This window comes from Panthera onca, chromosome D2, assembly GCF_046562875.1.
Source record: "Panthera onca isolate mPanOnc1 chromosome D2, mPanOnc1 haplotype 2, whole genome shotgun sequence".
Lineage (NCBI taxonomy): Eukaryota > Metazoa > Chordata > Mammalia > Carnivora > Felidae > Panthera > Panthera onca.
Window position 1 is genome coordinate 43,591,342 of NC_138349.1, and position 24,854 is coordinate 43,616,195.

The 24,854-nt window shown below is 40.5% G+C and overlaps 1 protein-coding gene across 2 annotated transcripts in view; it reads left to right on the plus strand.

Annotated features, from left to right (window-relative positions):
- The window catches only part of GRID1 (glutamate ionotropic receptor delta type subunit 1), a 696,363-nt gene that overhangs the window by 439,416 nt on the left and 232,093 nt on the right, over positions 1 to 24,854 (plus strand). The window lies entirely within an intron of this gene.

Consider the following 24,854-nt stretch of genomic DNA (forward strand, 5'->3'; position numbering starts at 1 on the left):
TCTACCAAATGATGCTATTATGCATACGGCCCTGACAAAGATCCTTAAACTATGGTCAAGGTCTAATTCAGTGAGGCCAGTAGGTAGGACTCAGGTATGCACACTTATGGAGACACTCTTGGCTTTGGTGTCAGCTCATGTACATTCTTGAAGTCTGTGATCTGGAGGTATGTCGTCCTATAAAGCTTTGACCCTTAGGTCCCAGTGTGGCCTTTGGTTAATGAGCAAGCTGTTCTCTCAATTGTATGTAGATTTACCCTTAGGATCCAGCCATATTCAGAACTGCTGTTTCCTGTTACATAATGGCCCCACTGGAAACAAAAGTCCTATTATTCTTATGATAGTTGTATCATTCTAGACTCTATCTAAATACAGAGCCACAGACAATGTTTACCAGTTGCTTTGCTGTTTGTCGTATGTGATGGATAGGATAAAATAAAGTGGGAAGAAGAGAAGCAGGGGAAGGCATTTGGTGCTTCCGACATGGTCTCCAGAATTCAGCAACAGTATCGGGGCCCCATCTTCTCATTTCCTGAGCTGCTCCCTACTTCTTTAGAAGCAAGTTCAGTTTGTTTGACAAACTCAGGTTGGTGCCTCTTCCCCTCATGTCTTTCCCCCAAGGAGGCCTGCACTGTGGTCCCCAGCTCTGCCCCTGCTCCCTCATTCCTCACAGGCTGTGTCTTCTAGTTTCTCCCTCTATATCTGACTTCCTTAATGAATTTTCCTGGATTCAAGAGAAACACTCAAAGGCACGTGATTTTGTTTTGTTTTGTTTTTTCCTTAATCTGGTGGTTTTCTTAATACATATACTCCTTCACTGGTGAATATTGGTGTTGTATACATGAGGTCTATTTCATTTGGAGAAGGGGTAATTGGATGCAGAGAAAGGCTTGTGAGCATGTAAGCCTCACTGATAGTTTTTAGATTTTGCAGGTCTCTGGGCTTGACTGTGGGAACACTGGCAAGCAGATGTACTTTTGGGTCTAAACTATATTTTCATTGATTATTTAAATTATATGTTAGTTTGGAGGAGGGTGGGGGATTCGAAAAAACCTGTGGAAAGCAAATTGGACCAGTTGTCAAGGTGGCCACTAGGTCATGAGTCCCTAGAAGACATGGTCAGAATTTAGCTAATCACTGAATCCTAGTGCCTTATGCAAAGAGTAGGTTCTTTTCTTTTTTAAGTTTATTTAATTATTTTGAGTGAGAGAGAGAGAGAATGATAGCACATGTATATATGCTTGAGGGGAGGTTGGGTGAGGCAGAGAGAGAGAGAGAGAGAAAGAGAGAGAGAGAGAGAGAGAGAGAGAGAGAGAGAGAGAATCCCAAGCAGTCTCCCTGGTGTCAGCACAGAGCCCTACATGGGGCTTGAATTCATGAACTGTGAGATCATGACCTGAGCCGAAATCACAACTAGGACACTTAACCAACTGAGCCACCCAAACATTCCCCAAATAATAGGTTCCTAATAAGGTTTGGTTGAAGGCAGGTTGATATACTTAGGATAGAGCAAGTTCCTTTGAAGAACATTTCTCAGTAGGCTTTCGAGGAAAGACAAAGGCAACAATTGAACTCGAGGCTTAGGGATGGAGGGGACTAGTCTGGGTCATTCACCAGAAGTTGCCAGTTGAGGACCAGTCACACATGGCTCTGGATGAGCTAGGTAGCTTCCAGAACCTCTTCACCAGCTGGTCTGGAGTGTCTCTTCTCCATATGGCTTTCAGCAGATCCCAGGTGAGCCAGTGTGCAGGACAGGTGTCCTCAATGCAAGGTGGAGTCTGAATGCAGAAGAGAATGCCCTTTCCATGAGGATATGTCTTTTGGGAACTTTTTGGAGGAAATTCTTTTATGGAATATATATATATATAATTTTCAGCATCTTCCGGAACTAAGTGTGATGGGACTTGGAGTGCTCTGTTTGTTGCTGAACAGCTCAGACTGTTAGAGTAGTTCTTCCAGACATGCACCCAAAGCATGTTTTGATGGAAATGGTTTAAGATGTTTAGAAAGCAATTCAGAAGCTCATATGTAACCCTTGTTCTTAGGTTTCTCAGTGAGTGAGGCTCTGGGCTGTGTAGGTGGAAGAGACAGAATTGGCAGGCACCCCTGCCACATTTCCAGCAGACATCAATGACCACCACATCCCATGCCCATTTCAGAACTTGTGTCTGAGCTCCAGATCCAGAGGTCCAGATGCCTTCTAGACTCAGCTGCTTGGAAGCCTTGTGACCACTTCCAGCTCAATGCATCTCTCCCCAATGCTCCCTCACTCAGCGTTCCATTCCCAGGGGCCCATGTCTCCACCCCTCTGGTTGGCTTCCTACTCAGTGAAGAAAAGCCAACATCATGGGCCCTGCCTCAGAACCTGTCTAGGGTGACCCTGACTGCACCTGTACACCTTCATGTACTTCTTACCCTTCTACTCACTCTCCCATGACTCATCCCTGCAAGCAGAGGAGTGACTTGTTTTCTCTATTTATTTTCCTTTCCTGGCTCTGTCTTTGCCGGGATCTCCCTTTATACCTGGCATGCTCTTCCTGAATGTCTGATTGCCAAGGTCTTACATTCCAGCAGGGGTCTGCTAAACATCTCCTTTGCCAAAAAGTCTTCCTGGATTTCCCCATTAGAGTTATTCATTGTCTTACTGTCGTACACTCCTTGCCCCAACTATGATGCTCTGTGCCTGATTCCCTGTGCATGCAACTATGATGCATGTGCCTGATTCTCTGAACAACCTGTAAGTGGACCTCCTTTCTGTCAGGCTGCCTAGAGTTCCCAGCACAAGGGAGTCACACACAGAGAATTTGTGTGCATCAAGGCTCCTGCTGCTGGCCGGCCTCCTGCTTCCTCACCTTGACTCTGCTTGTCTAATTGCCTACATGTGGAAGAAGAGCATTTATAACTGTCCCTATCTTTCATGGACTCAGAAAGCTGTCATTCTGCTCTATGAGCTACAGCTGTCAGCACCCCCTGCTCTCGGCATCCCCTTTCCCTGCACTTATGAGTCCCATGGGGCACAAGCTCTTCCTCTGAGGCACACGCATGCTCCCTTCAGCCCCAGTCCAAGCCATTAGCCGATGGCGGAGCAGCCAGGGAGAAGGGCAGGGGAAGTGCTGGCTGGGCTTCCTACAGCAGTCTCCAAATTGCATTTGGGAGCATATGTTCTGCTAATTTGTAGGTGCTTTGTGGAAAAAGGATTCTGTGATCAAAGAGGGTGGCTAAGTTAGAGTTAAAGAGTGAGAAATGGGTGTCTCCTACAGGCATCTTCGGTCTCTGAAGCCGGCTGTGCTTTCCAAGGATGGGGCCGTGCACACTGTCACGTGCATTTGTTCCAATTGCACTCGTGCATTTTCTCTCAGTGTGCTCCCCTCTGCTCTTGAATAGGTTGTTGGCAGGTGGTGGAGTGTCAGGACCCGGAGGCTAGAGTGCACATTCTTCCACATGACTCATGAGGTTGCTCATGTGCTGACCTCAGAGCCCTCTCTGGTCTTAGTTCCAACCACCTCTTATCTTACAGGGCTGCTCTGAGTGTATCCTAAGAGATCACTACCCCAAGCACAGGGTCATCCTAGGGTCTGGACCTCTTCAGCGAGCCTCTGCCCAGAATGCTGTTGTGTTGTGACCCCTCAGGCCTCAGCCCCCACCTTATTACTTTCACTGGTTTGCCACCAACATATACTCTATGAGGATCCCTGGGTGCAGACGTCGGCTTGCCCCAAAGGGCATTTCTGTCAGCAGTCCAGAAAAACGTTAGTCCAGACTTCCAAATCTTCCCCACCCACAAACACATGCTGAGTTAAAATAAATGAAAATGAGATGAGGCTATACATGAATAATGAGGGGGAAAGAAATGCTAATACACTAATTGAAGAAAACAAGAAGAAAGACCATGATATGAACATGGAATCAAATAGCTTTAAGAAATCTCTATTTGGGACACAGAGAAAGGTCAGGAGAAGATTCAATTTTTTTCTTCCTTTCATTTTGAAGATTCCAATTCTGCTTGGATATGAAGTCCCTGTACCATTTACTGTCTACAAATTTAATTTAGGAACACTCAAAACCAATTATGTTTGTTGTAATTGGGTCGCTTGTTTCTCTCCTCAGCCCCACCGAGGAGCCCTTGAGGACAGGGGCCACATCCTATCCACCTCTGAAACGCCAGCGGATCTATCAGACATTACAGATGCAGACACTTTTTTTTTTTCATGTTTATTTATTTTTGAGAGAGGGCGAGAGAGCGTGCACAGGGGATGGGCAGAGAGAGCGGGGGCAGAAGATCTGAAGCAGGCTCCGTGCTGAGAGTAGAGAGCCCAGTTCAGGGCTTGAACTCATGAACCATGAGATCATGACCTGAGCCCAAGTCGGTCACTTAACCAACTGAGCCACCCAAGCACCCAGCACTGTTGTTTTCAGCATTCCTTTCTTCATCTATTTTTTCACTTAAATTTTACAACTTTATTGAGGTTTAATTCATGTACAGTAAATGCATATATTTAAGTGTACAATTTACATTTGACATATGAGTCACCCATGAACTCTTACCACAATGAAGATAGTGAACATGTCTGTGACCCACAAAGTGCCCCTTGGTAATCCCACCTCCAGCCCCACCTTCTCCCACTCCCCAAGCAATTACTGATCTGTTCCTGGCACTTACAGATTATTCCTACTTTCCAGGGTTTTATACAAATGGAATCACACAGTATGTACTCTTTTTCCTATTTTGCTATGGCTATTTCCATCCAGATAATTATTTTGAGATTCACCCATATTGCGATGTATACCAATAGTTCTTTTTTTAATTGAGGAGTATTCAAATGTATGAATTCATCACAATTTGAGTATCTGTTTGTTCACTGATGGACATTTGGGTTGTTCTAGATTTTTTAATAAGGCTGTTGTGGATGTTCATGTACAAGCCTTTGTATGGACATATGCTTTCATTTTTCTTGGGTACATATTTACAAGTGGAATTGCTGGGCCATATGGTAGATGTATGTTTAACTTTTTAAGAATCTTTCAAGTGGTATGAGAATTCCAATTGCTTCACATTATGTTAAGTAGCTGGTTTGATCAGGTTTTTGATATTAGCCATTATAGTGGTATGTAATGGTACCTCATTATGATTGTAATTTTAATTTCCCTACTAACTAATGATACTGAGCATATTTTCATGTGTCTATTTGCCATCTATATCTATATCTCTCTTGGGGGGGGAGCTGAGATCATTGATTTGAGAACTTTTTCTTTAGTGCTATAAACTTTCCCTCAAGTGACTTAATGGCATCCCCCAAAGTTTGCTATGTTGTGTTTTCACTGTTATTCAGTTTAAAATACTTTCTATATTACCCTTTGATTTCTTCTTTGACTCATGGGTTATTTAGAAGTGTGTTATTTAGTTTCCAAATATTTGGGGATTTTTAAAGGATTTTTCTCTTATTGATTTTTAATTCAGTTCCACTGTGGTCAAAGAATATAGTTTCTCATACTTACACCTTTTAAAATTTATTGAGACTTATTTGATAGTCCAGTACACTTTCTGTCTTGATAAATGTTTTATGTGCACTTGAAAAAGATGTGTAATCTATTGTTGTTGTGTGGAATGTTCTATAAATGTCAATTAGGTCAATTTAGTTGATAGGGTTGTCTATGTCTTCTGTATCCTTGATGACTTTTTGTCTATTTGTTCTATCATTTATTGAGAGGGGAGTATCAAAATATTCAACTTTAATTGTGAGTTTGTCTGTTCTCCTTGTAGTTTTATCCGTTGTTGTTTAATGTATTTTTAAGCTTCGTTACAAGAGGCATAAATGTTTAGGATTTTATGTCCTGTTGATTAATTGATCTGTTATCATTACAAAATGACCTTCTTTATCCTTCTGCTCTGAAATGTTCTCCACTCTGAAATATAATTTGATATTACTGCAGCTATTACAGATCTATTTTGACTAGTGTTAGCCTAATATGTCTTTTTCCGTTCTTTTACTTTTAACCTACTTGTTTCCTTGTGCTTAAAATATAGCATGTTTCTTGAAAGCCACTCATACTTTGATATTGCTATTTTATCTGTTGTAACACTTGGCCTTTTAATTGCAGTGCTTAGATGATTTAAATTTAATGTGAATATTAATATGATTAGTATCTATGGTTTCTTTACCTGGAAGTCAAATGAAAAAAACATTTCTGAGGTGAGGGAGAGAACATTGGTGCCAAGTGCTATTGTTATGAGGATGTGATGACCTGTGGGGTCAATGGTTGGAAAGAGTTGGAGGACCAAGTCTCCATGTACCTCAACTTATATTATTCCATTTTACAGATAAGGAAACAGAGGCTCAGAGAGATGGACTGACTTTTCAATGTCACTTAGGAAGTGGCAGTCAGGATATGAACTTAGGTGTAGGTGACTCCAAATTTAAGAAATAAATACCTATGCCACACTGCCCCTCTCTTACCTTTCCTCCTCATACTCAGTACTAACTAAACACTAAGTACGTGACTGAACCCCAGTAATATTAGAATGTTTTTACCATTTGGAAGTGGTAATACAGTTCTCATTTATGGAAATTTCTTCTTATAAAACCTTTATTAGAGTTCTTCCCTTTATGTTACTTTACATAGTACCACCTTTTTTTGTTTGTTTTAGATTTCCTGTGGAAATAATGAAAGAGCCCTGCAAAAGCCCATACAATTAAGCTAATACCTGTCACATGAGTAGTATCTGAAGGGAACAAACCATATTTGCTAAAAATGTACTTCCAGTCATTACTCAGAATGTACCTATTATCCTTCCTCAGCCAAAAGGAATCTATGAAATTTAACACTTATGGTTGTAGATACATGAGGAAATTGTCATTGTGTATAACGTTAACATCATTCTCCAGCCCTTTTCAGAGCCCCATGGGAAGAGTACTTGGAGCTGTACAGATGAGTTGGGGGATAGTACTAAGAGAGTAGTGATGTACCCTTGTGTTTTAGATCAATCTTTGGGAACACGCAATGGATACTTCCTTCCTTAAGCCTTATTTTCTTCATCTGCTCAATGGGGTTCATGATACTACCTCCTAGGAAAGTTGTGAATATTAGGTGAGATAACTCACCAGAAGTGACCCATCACAGGGTCTGGCACACAGCAAGTACTCTTGAAGGAGCATTCCTCTTATTAACCAATCACTAATGTCCTGCAGGGGAGTTCATCTTTGGAACTTAAGGAAATACCCAGATTTGAGGAATTGATAACAGGTCAGTGCATGTCTTCATGAGGAGTGCCAGGGGACAGAGCCATGGCTTAACTCATCGTCTGGGTGACCTCGGATTGGAACATTTCTAACTGTGCTTGGGGCTTCCTGGGGCCCTAGTTCTCCCTTTCAGACTCCTATACATCCTTTAAAACTCCATCCAATTACCCTCCCCTCACTTTGCAACACCTATGAATTTCTTCCATAACCTTTCTTTTTTCCAACTCCCCCAGAGAACTCAGGCAGTGATTCTTCATTGGTCCTTAACTTCTTCCTCCATGTCCTGTCTCCCTACCAGGATCTGCAACTCTTGACAATCTATAATTCGTTTGTCATACATGTACTGACCACCCCTGAGGCATTGGGATGCTCATGCACATTTGAGAGATATCCTCCTCACTCTCAGAGAGCTTATGGCATCATGGGTGAGAAACATGTACTCTTGGATCACAAACCTACAGCTAGGCAATGCTTGTAGGGGCCACTCCAGATCCTCTACCTTTTGCAACCAAGTTCAAGCTTCCTGCAGACAGAACGGCTCAGCTAGATTCCTGCCATTGATGTGGAATCAGACTCCATGTTTTAGATGTGAATCAATTGTCCCCAACAAGTACGTTATCCTTTTGCAGAGTTTTGACAGAAGGATGCTTGGGAAAGGGAGTACTGACACTTAGGGAGTTTTAAAAATAGCTTTACTCCCCATGTGCAGCAAATGCATCCAAAAACTAAAGGTTAGCGTCTACCTTTGTGCATTCCCATCCATTGCTCTTCTCACAAATGGGTTCTGATGGATTCCGATGAACTCACTGCTTATGCCAGAAAGATCCTATTATCTGTGCCTTCTAGTCTGTTATTACACCTCCTGTGCCAGGCTGGTTAATCACCGTGTACCACATGGAGAGGCGAGCAGCAAGCACATGCGCGCATGCTCATGCGCCACGCAGCTACCGCCTTTACGCAGCGTGGGGCGGGGGAGGGATAGGAGGCTCCTGGTGGGGTTCCCAAGGAGTGTGCTTTCAAAACTGGAACATAGAAGCAGAGGTGGAGGCAGGAGACAATTCAGAACACCAAAACTTTTTGTGAAGTGTCTTAAATAACGGTCAAGGGCTCATAAAGACAGTAGGCTTTGCTTTGGTTATTTTTTCCACTGTCTCAAACCAGAAGATGTTCTGTGGACTGGGGAAGACTGTCTCTTAAGCTGGTTGAAGAATCCCATATGAATATTGTCCAATTTCAGCAAGAGGAGGGAAGAAACCCTTTACTTGTCATTGATCAGTACTAGGCCGCAGTTTCCTGCAGCCCTGAAGACTGGCTTGCTGGCTGCCAAGGTGATGAGGGGCTGAGGAGCCAAGTGCTCCTCCTGGCCAGCTGCAGAGTGGGGCTTCTGGTCAAGAATTGCTAAAGAGCCCACCTTGTGAGGCCAGTGGGGTCTGAATGACCTCCTTTCTTACCCTCAGATCTCTGCTTATCTGCTGTGGGGTACTGCAGGAACAGTGAGCCAAGTGGTTGCTCCCCGAAGCAGGAAACTTACATTTGAGTACCTACTATGTGCCAGGCCCTGCTTTGGATGCTTTGTAGACATTATTTCAAAACAAATTAAATTTATCCGTGAAATCCCATTTAAAGGGATGGCAAGAAATTTGAACCCATTACAACAGGATAGCTTCCTCCTTTTCCTCTTGAAGGTTGTGCAAAGGTCCTTGGATTTTGCACTGTCAAGATCAATCATAGAGAATCTGTCTAGATACTCAGGAAGTTTCAACCCACTTTGGGTCTCAAGCTTGGACATGGTGTTTTGTTTTTTTTTGTTTTTGTTTTTTTTTCTGAGCCTGAAGGACCCCAGGCATTGGGCTCAGGCTTCCTACATGGCTACCAGCCACTCCTGTCTGATACCCCATCCTGGATTATCACGTATCAGGGAATGGGAAGACCCATAGACCCCTCTACTGTCCCCTTTCTATCTTAACTGGAAGCTTCCCAGCTGAAGCCACTTTGACTATTCCCATTCTCTAAGCCACAGAAACTTCCCAGCCAATATCATTGTCAGTTCACATCTTTGTTGAAAGAAAATATCTTGGGAGAAAGAAGAGCACAAACTTTCTAGAGTCTGTAGTATTGCTTACTTCCATGTATATATGTGGGCACATGCATGGTAGGGAGGGAAAGACACGGGTAGAAGGAAAGCAGGGGGAAATTGCTCTATTCTTTTCTGAATCTTCTACAATAGTAAAACAAAATACAAATTAAGATGCTAATGAATTATCCTTTCCAATAGCCTTATATATGTAGTTTATTTTGCCAAATTGAGGTTTCTCTGTTATGTTCAGCTTTGTATCTTATTGTTTTCAATTAAGAATGTATCATTCACAATTTATCCTGTCAGTAATTAGCATTCAGAATAATATTTAATGGTCTTGTAGTAGTCTGTCATTTGGAGGAATCATAATTTTTGCAAACCTTCTCCACTTTTAGAAACTTAGGTTGGTTAATGCTGTTGTAAATAATGCTGCAGTCAACATACTTCAACCTAGATCTGACATGTCTGATTCCTAGTGATGGTAAAAATACTGTTTCAAAGTATGGGAGCCCTCAATGAGCCTAAGCTTCTTTTATCAGAGTGCCTGTCTCGTCCCACTCTTGTGTTTTATGAACATGACTATCATTGTTTTTCATCTTTATCAATATTATAGATAAAAAGGCTCACTGCATTGTGTTAATTTGTATTTCTTTGCTTATTAGCCAAGCCAAACACTTTGGACATTTAATTTTTGATCATGCATGTTTCTAATTTTGTGACTTTAGTTGCTCATGTCTTTTGTGCAGAGATATTAGTCTTTTGTTATATGACTGACCCTTGCATCCACCTTCTGAGAGAGATGTTACTAACACTGGAATAAAGATTATAAACTTGAGGGTCAGAAAAGGACTAAGGTCTCACAACTGTATAAAGACAAGCTGGAATTTTAAGCTCAAGTTGGTCTTGTTCAATGTGGTGCTGCCTTTGAGCCAGTCCAGTCCTACCTTAAATGGAGATGCATGTTCATTTATCTTATAAGGGACAAAATTTCTGCACTGAAGAAATAAACCTTCCAATTGTTATATTGGATTAGATCAATTCCTGAATCAAAAGTTGGTTTTACAACTTAAAGTGGCATAGAATTTTCTTTTTTTTAAAAAAGTTTATTTTTGGGATGAGCACTGGGTGTTGTATGGAAACCAATTTGACAATAAATTACATATTTAAAAAAAGTTTATTTATTTATTTTGAGAGAGAGAGAGAGAGAGAGAGAGAGAGAGAGAGAGAAAGTGAGCAGGGGAGGGGCAGAAAGAGAAGGAGAGAGAGATTCCCAAGCAGGCTTTGCACTGTCAGCTCCGAGCCCAAGTCAGGGCTTAATCTCGGGAACGGTGAGATCATGACTTGCCAAAATCAAGAGTCTTGAGCTAAATCAAGACACTTAACTGACTGAGCCACCCAAGTACCCAGACAGAATTTTCTGTTAACCTTGGGGCACCTGGGTGGCTCAGCTGGTTAAGTCTCCAACTCTTGATTTTGGTCCAGGTCATAGTCTCACAGTTCATGAGTTCGAGCCCCACATGGGGCTCTACTCTGACAGTGCAGAGCCTACTTGGGATTCTCTTTCTCTCCCACTCTTTCTTCCCTTCCCCTGCTCTCTCTCTCTCTCTCTCTCTCTCTCTCTCTCTCTCTCTCTCAAAATAAATAAACTTTAAAAAAAGAATTTTCTATTAACCTTGGTTAATACACAGAAAAGTCATGAAAATTTCTCTAATTTTTATCCAATAGAAGGGAATGAGCAGCATCAGTGGGCTCATAGAAGACACATAAAGTAGCTTTTATGATTAAACTCACAGTATTGTGCTTAAGGCCCTGGCTCTGTTTTGTGAGAGTCTTCAATGGCCCCAGTGAAGCTCCCCCAAGCAGACTTGCAGTGAGGGAGCAGGCGCCCTCCTTCCTTTCATGAGGAGTGGAATCACATCCCTGTTCCCCTTTCCCCCTCAAGGAAACGTTCCTCACTAAATCATCTTTTCCTCGATTTTAACTCTTCTGGTTTTTTAGTCAAGAAATTAATTCTCATTTTCCTTGGCGAATCTGCATGTGTGCCAGGCTCTTCACTATGGAATTTCATATCATTAAAGCTTGGTGCCTCCAAGGGAAATTCCAATTTAGCATAATGGTTTCGTTTAATATGAAATGCTGTTTCCTCTTCCAGATATTGGTTTCAGGAAGAAGGGATCTATTATCCATTAAGTTTTTGTACCTCTGCTCACATAACACAGCCCAGGGAAGGATGTGCCCCTCAGGTGAAAAGTAGTTACAGCAACGAGCTGTAGGTCTGGGCAGTGTGGTGAGCTTGAGGGATGAAATTATGGGTAGACATCTAACTGGGCAGTGGTTTGGAGTGCAGGGTGCTAATATGTGAGGAGGGGCACGAGGAGATTCTGCTGAATCTGCTCCTACAAGGATTTGGGCTTTTAACCTGAGTGAGCTGAGGTGCCACTGGAGCATTTTGAGCTGAGGAGTGATGCCATCTGAGTTATGGTTTGGAAGGACCACCCTAAATTCTGTGTTGAAAATACACTGTAGGCATTAGGGTGGGAAAGGACAGAAAAAGGAAAAAGAAAGCTTAAAAATTAGTGCCTTTAATTAGCGATGATGATGGCTTGGACCAGGATGAGATAAGTGAGCAGAGGTAGTAAGATGCACTCAGATTCTGAAAGTTTGAAGACAGGGCTGACAGACACTGCTGACCAAACTGATATACACAGAGGACAAATGACTAGCCAAAGGGCAAGCATGTAGCAAGTGTTAAAGCTGAGGAAGGGAAAAGGAGGCTTTAGGGTGTTTGTGGGGGGGAGTGGTATTTTATGTAGGGTGTTCTTGATTTTAACCAAGCAGTATGACTCTAGTGCATACACTCTTATTATTTCACAAACTTTTTGAAGTGTAACTGACATTAAAGATACTGCACAGTTTGATGAGTTATGTCTTGGAGTTTTGACATATACATTTGTGAAACTATCACAGTAATCATGAAGATGCACCTTTCTATTACCCACAAAAGTTTTCTCCTGTTCCCACGTAACCAGTTTCTCTCTCTCTCCACCCAATCCCAGGTAACCTCTGATCCATTTTCTGTCAGTGTAGATTACTTTGCATTTTCTAGGATTTTAGATCAGTGGAATCATACAGTACATACTCTTTTTTGTCTAGCTTATTTCACTCAGAATAATTTTGAAATGCATTCATGTTGTTATGTATATTTGTTGGTTAATTTTTGTATATGGTGTGAAGTAAGGGCTGAGATTAATTTTTATTTTCTTCTGATTTATTTTCTGCATTAATATTTAATTTTTCCAGTACCATTTGTTGAAAATAGTACTCTTTCCCCTTTGGATCATTCATTGAGTATCAATTGGCCTTCAATGTTTGGATCTATTCCTAGGGTCTCTCTTCTATTTCATTGACCTATATGTCTATCTTCACACTGGTACCATGCTGTCTTTATGCTTGTAGCTTTATAGTTAGTATTGAAATGAAGTAGAGTAAGTTTTTCACCTTTTTCTTCTTTAAAAATGTGCTTTTACCCATCTACATCCTTCACATTTTCACAGGCCTGGGACTAGGATGAGGCAAGTGAGGCACCTAATAAGGCAAAAAATTTAAGGGGGAACTCACCCTCAAGTTTGTGCAAGTACCTCACCTTAGTTCTTGCCTTGCATTTCCATATACATTTTATTTTTAAAAACTGTTTATTTTGAGACACACACACACACACGTGCCCACGTGCATGCGCATGCACGTGCGCACACACACACATACACACAGGGCAGGGAAGGGACAGAGAGAGAGAGAGAGCAGTGAGAAAATTCCAAGCAGGCTCCATGCTGGTGCTGGAAGCACAGAGCCCAATGTGGGGCTTGACTCATGAACCGTTAGATCAGGACCTGAGCCAAAATCAAGAGTTGAATACCTAACTGACTGAGCCACCCAGGTGCCCCGACCATATAAATTTTAGAATTAACTTGTCAGTTTGTAGAAAAGGCCTGCTAAGATTTTAATTTCAATTGTATTGAGTCTAGAGCTCATTTGAGGGAGAATTGAGAGCTTCACAACATTGAGTCTTCTGATCTATGAACAAGATATATATTTTCATTTATGTATATCCTCAATTATTTTTAGCAATGTTCTGCAATGTTAAATGCACAGGTCTTGTTAAATTCATCCCTATGTTTCTAATATTTTTGATATAATTGTAAATGGTGTTGCTTTTTCAATTTAAGTTTACAGTTGTTTCTAGCATGTAGAAAATACAAAGGGCTTTTGAATATTGACCTTGCATCTGTGTCACAACCTTGCTAAACTTATACATTAGTTCTAGTGGCTTTATTTTGTAGATTTACAGTTTTCTACATAGATAATCATGTCATATGTGAATAAAGACAGTTCTACTTCTTCCTTTCAAATCCAGATCTTTTTTATTTCTTTTCTTGCCCTACTGCATTGGCTAGAACCTCCAGCACAATGTTGAATAGAACTATTAAGACTGCACATATTTGGGGATGCCTGGGTGGCTCAGTTGGTTAAGAGTCCAATTTCAGCTCAGGTCATTATCTCACGGTTCATGAGTTTGAGCCCTGCATTGGGCTCTGTGCTGACAGCTCAGAGCCTGGAGCCTGCTTTGGACTCTTTGTCTCCCTCTCTTTCTGCCCCTCCCCCACTCACTCCCTGTCTCTGTCTCTCAAAAGTAAATAAACATTAGAAAATTAAACAAAAAAAGACTGCACATCTTTACTTCTTTCCTGATTTTAGGGCTATACATTTAGCTTTATACCATTAATTATGATGTTAGGTATAGGTTGATCATACATATGCTTGATAAGGTTGAAGAAGTTCTCTTTTGTTATTAGTTTCCTGAAGGTTTTTAACAGAATTAGAGACTGGATTGTGCCAGTTTTTTTATGCATCTATTGATATATTCACATGGTTTTTCTTTTTTTATTCTGTTGATATGGAGTACTAAATTAATTCATTTTCAAATGTGAAACCAACCTTACAGCCTGGAGATAAACCCCACTTGCCCTCATCATGTTTCTGGGTTTTATTTTGTTTTGTTTTGAGTTGTTGGATTTACACTTACCTAAAATATTAGCAAATATATTTTAAGGAAGTTTTGTATCTATGTTCATGAGGGATGTTCATCTGTAGTTTTCTTATCTTGTAAACCCTTTGTCTAGTTTTGTTATCAGGGTAGTACTAGCCTCCTGAAACAAGAATCTGTTTCGTCTCTTTAGTTTTCTGAAAGAATTTGTGTAGAATTGATATGTAGAATTCACCAGTGAAGATACCTGGGCCTTGAAATTCCTCACCTACCCACCTACCTCCACCATGGGAAGATTTTTAACAACAAGTCCAGCTTTATTAGTAGATATATTTAGGTTATACATTTTTTTTCTAAGTGAGGTTTGGTAGTTTGCACCTTTCAAGGAAGTTGTCCATTGTATCTAAGTTTCTCATAGTTCTGATCTGCTTCTGATAAATTCTTCACCTTGTGTTTTTCATTCCTTAAAGGTGTTATTTTACTGACTTATGGTTCACCTTGTTTCTGATGAGAAATCAGCTATCATTCTTATCTTCATTTTTCTCTGCATATTGGATCTTTTTCCTCTGGTTGTTTTAAGATTTTTCTTTTTCTCTGATTGTGTGTTTAGGTGTGGATGTCATCAAATTTAGAAACTGTTTAACCATTATTTCTCCCAATATTTTTTCTGTCTTTCCCTTTATCTCTTTTATTTCCTGGACTTAAATGACATGTATATTAGGTTGCTTAAAATTGTTCCATTGCTCACTAATGCTCTGTTGATTTTTCCCAGTCTTTTTTTTTTCCCTCTGTGATTCATTTTGGGAGTTTTTGTTTTGGTACTTTCAGATTCATTTATTTTTCTTCTAATCTGCTGTTGATTTCATCTAGAGTAATTTTCATTGCAGACATTGCATATTTTATTTGTAGAAATTCAATTTGCGTCTTTTATTTTTCTCCCTGTCATGTACATACTTTCCTCTATGTTCTTGAACATATGGTGTGTGTTTATACTATTTATAATATCTGTTTTAATGTCCTGTTCTACTAATTCTGCCATCTGTATTATTTCTGGGTCTGTTTCCACTGATTGATTTTTCTTCTCATTATGGAGAGTATTTTCCTATTTCTTTGCATGCCTGGTAATTTTAGATTAGATGCCAGACATTGTGAATTTTACATGGTTGGGTGCTTGATTCCTTTTCTTCTTTAAGTATGCCCCACCCCCACCTCTATTCTTCCCCCAGGACAGGGTTAAGTTATTTTGGAACATTTTGATTTTTTTGAGAATTGCTTTGAAGCTTTGTTAGGTCAAAAACAGTTTTAGTCTGTTGCTGTTGCTAATGTGACCCATTATTACGGATTGTTAAACCTGATCCTACCAGGTGGTTCTTTCCTTAGACTCAGGTAGTTACCTCACTCACATGCACTAACCAATACTCAGCTGAAGATTCAAAGGGAACTTTCAGTAGATTTCTGGAGGGCATTTTCTGTGTAGCTCTCCCTTCTCTGGAATTCTGCCTTATGAATTGCAATTGTTTTGGCTTCCTCAAAACCCAGACTCTCTCTTCAACTCATGGAGACCATCAGGCTCTGCCTAGGTTTCCCTTTCCTCTGCTGCAACCTGGAAAGTCTCTGTTAGCATGAAGTTCAGGCTCACTTCATTTGTTTCTTTTTTTGGGGGTTAACACTTTTTAGTTATGCCTGTTGTCTAATGTCTGAAAACTGTCATTTCATGTTTTGTTTTTTATTTAAAGTGAATGGTAAGTTCAGTCCCTATAAGTCCATCATGGTCAGTTAAGTACCATGCTACATACCTTCTATTCTTCCAAATTTATATTCTCAGATCTTTACATTTAAATCTACACAGTGGGCTCCAGTTCAGATGTAAGGGCTTTGATATGGTAAACATGGGGCTGTAAACTTGAGAGCCATCCATTCCAGGGCTCTGAATCATGAAGTCTTATTTTAAAATCATATTTGGAAAATTTTTAAATAATATTTCAGGATTTTAAATTATAATGCAATTAACAATTATAATTTTCTATCAGCTCCTTGGGGATTAAAAAACCATGAAATGGTAATGTGAAACATTTTCCTGGTGGTGGGGAGAGTTGTGCACAAATAAAAGCAGATTTAAATATTCTCCTGAGACAAACAAATAGGTATTGCAAACAAAATAATTGAAGTGGTTTGTAGCAAGCAAGCAAATGAATGCCATGAAGGATCAGCGGCTATTATATTTATTTTTCTGTTTGAATATTTGCCTGGGGAGTAAGCTGAAAATTGAAACCCCGATCAGCTTTTAAAAATTTAACAACAGACTGAAGAGCGTTGGCTTTATGTTAGAGAATTACTTAGGTCAGAGTTTCAAATACTAAAATTTTTGAGGGTCACTTTTGCTTCCTTTCTCTCTTCCTCCCTCCTCTCCTTCCCTCCCTCCCTTCTTCTCCCTTTTCCTCCTTCTTTCCTTCCTCCTTCTCTTCCCTTCTTTCTTCCTAAGTGTTTACCAGGCCTGGTGCTCAGTATCAGAAAGACAACAGAATATGAGAGACATACACCTTGGCCTCAAGGAGCTGGTTTTAGTTCTGAGCCCAGTGTAGATGGAGCAATGGATTAGCACCTGCAGCTTCCTTCTGGTTCTGTGGGGAACACAGAATTCACAGTGCCTCCACATCTGAATCAGGGTTGTGGGTATACAATAAAGGGCCAGAGGCTCATTATGGATTTTGGATCTAAGTTAATGGAGTTGCCTTATTCAGCTCTTGACACCCGTTTTTCCAGGTGACGTCTGTAGTGTTCTCCTGGGGGCATATGGTTGCGTGAAGGATCACTTTTCTGCCTGTGACTGCCTGCCGGGTTTGTTACCTGGAGAACTCTTTCTCAGACTCTGACCTGAGTTGTTGAACTGTGTAGACACTAGATTTGCTCCTCCCTCCAAATGGCAGACTAACTATTTTTAGCTTGTCCCTACAATTATTAGTGCTTTTAATACACGGGCCTAGACCCGCAGAAGAATAGGTTTCAGGCCCAATATAGAGGATATTTCAGGCATATCTCATCTGAAGAAGTGAGGGTAAGGTTAGCAGTCAGCGAACCACTTCTGGGAATTGCTTTGACCTACCTCAGATGTTCTGAGTCCCTTGGAATTAAGGGAAACTGCCTGAGCAGAGGTGAGTGATACCGGTTGTGGGAATTCAGAACTTGCAAGGTTGCTGGGAGCAGGAAGACCTGAGAAGATGGGGGCAGGGCACACAGGGAAGAAGGAAGAGTGAGATCCAGGAGAGGGAGTTGAAATGGAAAAGGAGAAAGTGGAAGTAAAAGACATGAAAGAAAAAAAAGGAGAGAGAGCAGGGGTAAATCTCACAGACAGCCCAGTCCAGCCCAGCTGTCATCCATAAATACCTTGCAGCCAGAAGCTTTACTGACTGTCTCCAGTAAATGTTGGGGACATGTGTGGGTCCCCTGGCTCATTGGAGGGCAGATGTCCACCTTGTGTTCATGGTCAAATATAATAGAATAAAATGTGATGAAATAAAAACTCAATTAAATGAAATAGAACAAAAGAGCCACTAAAAATGCAAGACCCCAGAGGACTTTTTGGTCTTCTCTGGGTGAGATTGCAGATTCTCCTGATAAGCCGGTAGGCCTGGGGAGAACCTGAGGGGACATCTGTTTCACCCTAGGGCCAAGGTTAGGGGCAGGTCTTTAGGGAACAGGGCCAGCTGCTCACTACTGGCCGTTCTGACTGGACCACTCAGGAAAATGGACTGTGATGGAGGCGGTGGGATGGGGGGAGAGCTCTGCCGCCTGTCTGGGCAGCCCTGGGTAAAAAGGGCAGGCAGAATAGGATGCTGGCTTTCCTGTGAACAGAACCCATTTGTGTCATTTATGAAAATAAAAGAAGCCATATGAATTTTCAATTAATGGGCCATTATATTTAGTGATAGGATGGCTGAGTTCTGATTTGATGTCTTGGCAGGGAGTCAAGTGAACCCTAGGATCTCTTGGAGAGGAGGGACAGGAAAGAGCTCCGTATGTGCAGATTGGGGTGGTCTGCTATGGGCTCCCTTAGGGGTGTGCATGAGGCTGCATGGGGCCATGGAGTGGAAAGAGGGGCAGAAAGAGGGCTGGTCTGTCTTCCTTGAGGCCAGGCTGTGGCAGATGTTTTGCCGGCCTTCAAAGGCTGTACAGAGAGCTTTAGCTTCTGAGGTAGAAGGATAAGAAGTACTCACCGCAAGACTCTGTGCTAGACATGTTGGGTCCCATTGGATGAAAGTCTTTGAATTAAGGCAGAGCCCCTGGGGAAGTAGTTACCCCATTTCCAGATGACACTCAAAGGAATTAAGTTCCTTGTCCAAGTTCTACAACCAGGGAGAGGAGAAGCTAGGACTGGAGCCCATACACACTTGATTCCAGATTCGACACTCTTTTCACTTCACTGTATAATATAGACCAGTGCTTCTTAAATTTGAACATGCCTATAAGTCACCTGAGAATCTTGTCAAAATACAGATTCTGGGTAGATAGGTCCAGCGTGGGGCCTGAGATTCTGCCTTTTTTTTTTTTTTAACAAACTCCCGGTTGATACTGATGCTGTTGGCTCTTGGACCACACTCTGGGGAGCAAGGGCATCCTCTATGGCAACTTTCCATATCCTGTGTAAAATAGGGAGACTGCTGCATACCCCATGAGTTTTTAGGGGATGATGAATGAGACAGGATGTCTCTGGTCAGAACCACCATGCAGAAAGTGCCCTCCTCCCACCTTCTCTGTCTTGGAAATGTAACCAGCACCAAGCTTCGGCAGCTTCCTCCCACCCTCTCCACCTCACCAGGATGTCCTAGTCTCTATGGAGCCTTAGCTTGCCTTGCCTTAAGCACTCTGTGGGGATCTGAAAACAGCAGACATTCTAAAAAGCCTGTTGACTTCAGTGGGAGGAAATCTTTAATCACGACATTATTGAATCTTCCTTCTGTTTTTCTCAACTTCTCTCAAGCCAGTTTTGTCTGTGAAGTTTTCCTTACTATCATCAACTTTAGATTACTGGCACTATGGTTGTTAGGAGGGAAACAAACTTTATTATTTCTCCAGCAATGGAATAATGCTGGTATCACACAGATGTTTGATAGATCTAGGCCTTTCTAAAGAATAAAAGGAAATGACTAATAATGTGATTACACAGCCCTATATAAGTTTAGAGCTCTATATAAATGTTTAATAATATTTTCCCCTGGTATCAGAGGGTTCAGAAATTTTACTGAAGTCTTAAAGATCAGACAGAAACTTATTTGTGCATGAGTTTTGCATCAAGTTTGCCAAAGCGTGTATTTAGAAAAAGGAGATCCTTACCATTTTAATTGCTATTTTGAAGATTTCTCCTCATTATGAAAATTTATCCTCTTTGCTACTCAAGCAGACATGGAGTGAGGCTTCTTCAGTGATTCTCTCTGTTTTAAATAAAAATTTCCAAGAGGTACAGGGCATGATATCTAAACACCTTGTCCATCATTCAAATGTTGCCATATTTGAGATCTCAATTTTTAAGAAGCTGACCATTTCAGATATAATTGTCTATACACACTTACATTAAGTCCCATTAAATTCTGTGTCAGGTTTTTTTTTTTTTTTTTACCACAAGTAATAGAAAAGTATGAATCTAGTTTCGTTAAATGGTCTGAAGCTTTATCGTTTCACCTTTGAGGAGGCTCATAGGTAGGTCATGAGGTTACAGGGCAGGGTGATTCAGAAGCTAACTAGTTTCCTCAGGGGTCTGTTGTGTTCAGTGTGCTTAGCCCACCATCAAATGGAATTTCCCCATGAGTCAACCTCCAGAGGCTGAAAGGTGCTGTCTTTTCTTGGTGGTCATTTTAGGATTGAACAAACCATCTCAGAATCCTTCCAGGAGAACCCCCCTTCACATCTGAACAGAAATAAAGTTGTGTCCCCTCTCCAAGGACTGCCTAAAGTAGTAGGACCATCCAGGTTGGCTCAGAGCAAGCAGGATGCACCTGTGGCTGTGGGTGCAGCGGTCATGATGTCCCACCACCCCAAATCCCATGGTGGAGGGAAGGGCAGCTGTTCACCCTAGGGTTATGGTAGCATAGGGGAGGAGGGGCAAGACTGCAAGTGAGGCAGCAAATCGGTTTGCTATTCCCCTCTATTTCCCCTATGGCAACCATTCTCTTGAAGCTGCCATGTGTCCTTCACATTTGTTTTTACTGCATTACACATATCTCTACTATAAATGTACCGTATTTGATGTATCATTCTGTAACTTGCTCTTCCTTTTTTTCCTTTCTGGTCTGTCTTCCTTAACTCTATTATCTGCATGGTGCAGGTGATACTGTAGTATTATGGGTTTACTCAGTGATTTTTATAGCTGCATCATAGTTCATCATGTAAATCCCATTGCCTCTGGTTTTTGTTATTACCTCAGAGGCCTGTGTGGAAGTGAGGAGGAAGCAGAGGAATCTGAAAGACATGAAAACTCCCAATTTTTCTGTTGATGTTTCCTCATCGTTTTTGTTCTTCCCATAGTTAGCAACAAGGGGCACTTTCAAAACCATTACTGGCTTTGGTATTGCTTGTTCCTCAGCTTTTTGGGGTCAAAGGCCTCTTTGAAAATTGAATACAGCTCATGCGCTTTCTCCACAGGAAAATTCACACATACTTGTATGCTTAACATTTTTTTGGAATGGCAGCCCCCCCGCCACCCCCAGCCCCAAGCAGCCAGAGGCCCTGGCTAGAGACACAGGTTGTCTCTGAATGGAGACAATCAGGTCTCATTTGGTTCCTTATTGTGCCCTCTATGAAGGACAATTTTGCTTTCAATCAGTGAATTAAGTAATGCCTTCTGAGAGGATGTGAGGATTGGTTTTTCTTTCGAATTTGTCAGACTTTTCTTTAGTCTTACCTCTTTGTACAAGGAGATGTGTGGAGGTTTCCTGATAATTTACTTGCCTCCAAATGAAGATAGTCTAGGTTTCAGTGTGCATGTTCAGGACAAAATTAGAGGCAGTGAATATTTTTATTATTCGGTCTCACATTTTATTGTGTTCATAGAAATCTTCCTTTAAGTATGCTACAAGGCATAAGAGTCTTTCTTCCCCGCTGATAACTTGAAGAATGGGGTGTTCACTGGCAATTCTATCCCCGTTTTCTTCCTCTGCTTGTTTTAGCTGTTACAATGTTTTTGTTATCAAACTACAAATATTTCTTACATTGAAAAAAGATTCAGCGATCTTTGCCATCGCTCTCACCCAATCCCATAGTCAGCATGTGCTCTAGCTTCAGCATTTAAGCTCTGTCTAAAGATGGTCCATTTGCAACAACCCTAGTCCAAGATGCCATCATCTTTCACAGAGATGATCTCTTGAGTGAGCAATATTGATGAGAGATGATTTATGGGGGGAAGCTATTAGGTTGCAGGAGGGCAAGGTAACAGTAATTTAGGGAAATGTTTCTGGAGCAAGAGATAAAATATTAATTTGGGACCTGCAGAATATTTACCTTTTTGCATGCACAATGGGAGATGATTGAAGAATACAATTGGGATTTGAGCAAATGGAGAAGATTGCACATGCTTCTCTTGGGTCCCTCAGAAATGGCTCTCCTTCCAATATTAATGACAAAGAACTTAGAGAAAGGCAGTCAAATGAAGTAAATAGAAATTGTAGCATGACAACTGAGGTTTAGTTAGTCATACAGCCAAAACATATGAGGAGTTTGGGAGGTGGGTGTGTGTCCCAGGAAAGGGTGGAGTCATTCTTCTAAGAAAAGAAAATTCTGTATAAAAGGATTAGTAGTATTTAGCCTGAATGATGCCCCCAAATGGAAAAGAACTAGAAAAGCAGGGTATAATATACTTTAAAAGTATTTTGAAATGGATCACTTAGCAGTCAAAAGTAATGTCCACAGAGGACTAATATGAGGTGAAAATCGAAACTTTGGGAAATACATGAGCTTCAAATTTAGTTTTGGCCTTGAATCTATTGGTCAAACTGCAGAAACCTTGAACGTTTATTTTTCTGGCTGTTTGGGGGCACAAAACACATGAGATCAGTGTAAGAACCAATCAGATGTGGGGCCTAATGAGAGATTTCCTCATAAAGCTAGAAACTTAGATCCTTGGTATACAGGCTAACTAGAAATGAACTCACTGCACAGAAGGGAATAGCAAGGAAATGTTCTCTCTTGACTTTGGAGTTGCATGATGGGAATGAATTTTCTTGACAATTGATGAGTCCCATGTGAATTTGTGACCCAAGTCATACCACCTGTGGTGCCTAATGAAGCTCTGAGGAAGGTTTAACATGAAATTCAATGGCTGTAGATCAGTAGTGCTCTAACCTTAGTAGATTAGGTTGTAGAAGTGAATGCAAATAAAGTAATGTGAATTCCAGTCAGACTTCAAGGAATTCATAAGGAAGTTCTAAGGAAACTAAGAGTACACACAAGAGAAGGAAAGAAAGAAAAAAAGAAAAAGAGAAAGAGAGAAGGAAGGAAAGAGGAATATAGAGACAAAGGAAAGAAAGAAGGAAACAAACCACCATGAGTGAGAGCCAGGGAGGAGAAAAGGACAGTTTAATCAGATCTCAAATAACTTTAGATATTATAACTATCTGACATAGACTATTAAGTAAGTATGCTGAACTATGTTTAAAAATAGATGCTGGAAACATAAGCAAGGAATAAAAGCTATTTAAAAATGAGGCAGAATTGAAAAATAAACAGTTTCAGGAAATTAAAAAAACTAATAGTTGATACTAAAAAATGTGAAGGATGAATTAACTATCAAAGTGGACACATACGTAGAGAGAATTGGTGAACTGGAAAATGTGAAGACATTATTTAGAAGGCATACCAGAGATACAAAGAGATGGAAAATATGAAAGGGAGATATAGACACATGGAAGATAGAATGATAATATTGGATTTCTAGAAGGAAATAGGAAATGATGGGGAAGAAATAATATGAAAGGATATTATGGTCAAGAATTCTCAGGAATTATTGACAGAAACTAAACCCCAGATCTAGGAATCCTAAGGATAAAAATAAAAGTAAAACATCCATGCCTAGAGACGTCATTAGACAGAGAAAAATCTAGAAAGCATCCGGGGAGAAAACACAGGTCTTCTTCAAAGAAATGGCAGTTAAATGGATTCCTAATGTCTGGAGTTAGTGGGCTGAATAATGGCTCCCAAAGATATCCAGGGCCTAAATCCCTGGAAATTGTGTGTTACCTTACATGGCAGAAGAGATTTTGCAGAAGTGTTTAAATTAATGATCTTGAGGTAGAGAGATTATCTTGGATTATCTGAGTGGGTCCTAAATGCAATTTCAAGTGTCCTTATAAAAGGAGGCATGGGGAGATTTAAGAATACAGAAGAGAAGGCAATTGGTCACAGAGGAAGAGGCTGGAGTGATGTGGCCACAAGCCAAGCACTGCTGGAAGCCATTAGAAGCTGTGGAAGGCAGGGAACCGTCTCTTGTAGAGCCTCTGGAAGGAGCACATCCCTGCCAACATCTGATTCCAGCCCAGTGAAATGGATTTTGGACTTCTAGCCTTCAGAACTGTGTAGAATAAAATTCTGTTGTTCTGAACTGCTAAGTCTGTGATAATTTGGTATTACAACCATAGGAAACAGATATAGTGGACAAAAATGGAAGGCAGACGATAGTGTCATATGAAATTCAGAGTGCTAAGAGAAACTAGTAATCAACTGTGATTTTTATCTTTCAAGAGTGAGATTACAAAAGGTATTTTCCAGCAAATAAAAACTAAGTTTATCACTAACAAACCGACATTAAAGGAAATTCTAAAAGTAATGGGAAATTAATAGGAATTATATGTAATAGGAAGGCATAAAGAAAGAATTAAAATGCTGGATATTATTATCACATTAGTCAGGATGATGGTGATTGGAAAGAAATGTTGAAGAGAAGAGAATAAAATACTGATTAGCCTCATGCTTTGTTCAGTATGCATTTAAAAATATCTAAGATAACCAAGAAAAAAATAATATAGAGAACAAAACTTCCAAAAGAGGGTAAAATAATGAAAATAGGGGAAAAATCATTCTAAGGGGAAGTAAAAAAACACACAAAAAAGAAACAATAAGATGTAATGTAAATAATATGGTACAAATCAATGTAAATGTATAGATAATCATAGTCCAATACAAATGGATTGAGATTTCTACTAAAAAGTCAAAGATGGATGTAAAAAACATGTAGTATATTTTGTTTATAATAGTCTCCAACTTAAGTGTGAGACAGAGAAAGATGGATGATGGCAAAGAGGCGGAAGACGTTAGAGCAGGCAGCTCGTAACCAAAATAAAACTGGTATCACTGTATTAATATTGGACACAATACAGTAGGAGGCAAGATGAATTACTAGAAATAAAGAGGATATCTAAATAATGATAAAAGATTCAATTCAGGAAGGAGTTTTAGTTCTCCACTTATGCATAACTAATAAAACACTGAGAATATGTTTTTTGAATTTTTGAAA